Here is an 846-nt window from a genome sequence, read left to right on the forward strand (position 1 = left end):
ATTTCACGACTGGATTTGTTGCACAGGTGGCATCCTATGACAGTTCCACGCTGGAATTCACTGAGCTCCTGAGAGCAGCCCATTCTTTCACAAATGTCTTGTTTCACAGTCTGCATGCCTGAGTGCTTGATTTTATACACCTGTGGCCAGGCCAAGGGTTTAGGACACCTGATTCTGATCATTTGAATGGGTGAGCGAATACTTTTGGTAATATAGTGTATGTGTGTTCTGCTAAAAAAAGACAATGATGAAACAAACCGTGTGTAAGTGTTTTATTGCGAAAAACAAAATCAATAAAGACAAAATGGAAGACAAAACGTGAATATTCTCATAGTCAATACATACCAGCAGGCAGAGCAAATACACCATGGTACAACTGTTTGTGTGACAAAAGCAGTTACACAACGAAAGTTTTATAATTTTTAAAACATGTTCCAATTGTTTGTTGTAATAGTTTAGTCAATAGCTTTAATTATTAATAAATCCGTTTTATTTCTTTGTTTTTTTTTTTGTTGTCATCCATCTACAGTGCTGATGCAAAAATGCTTACACCTCTTAAAAATAACATTTATGGCATCATAATAAAACAAATAACATTTTATTTGCTAAATTAGACGAGTTAAAAAACGTGGGCTTATCTTTCACATAATACTCATTAGGTGAAATTTTGATCCATGACGTTCTTTACTAAAGTACTTTTTGTGAAATCATTGTCTCAGAAAAAAAAGGTTCTTAGTGTAAACTTTAGAAAAGCTTTTCAAACAGTGAAAGAACGAAGTTCTACAAACATCTACCCACAAGTAAATACAACAGAGGCAGCAAACGAGTAGGTTCTGGTTGTCTTAC

This window comes from Cynoglossus semilaevis, chromosome W, assembly GCF_000523025.1.
Source record: "Cynoglossus semilaevis isolate Cse_v1.0 chromosome W, Cse_v1.0, whole genome shotgun sequence".
Taxonomy (NCBI): Eukaryota; Metazoa; Chordata; class Actinopteri; order Pleuronectiformes; family Cynoglossidae; genus Cynoglossus; species Cynoglossus semilaevis.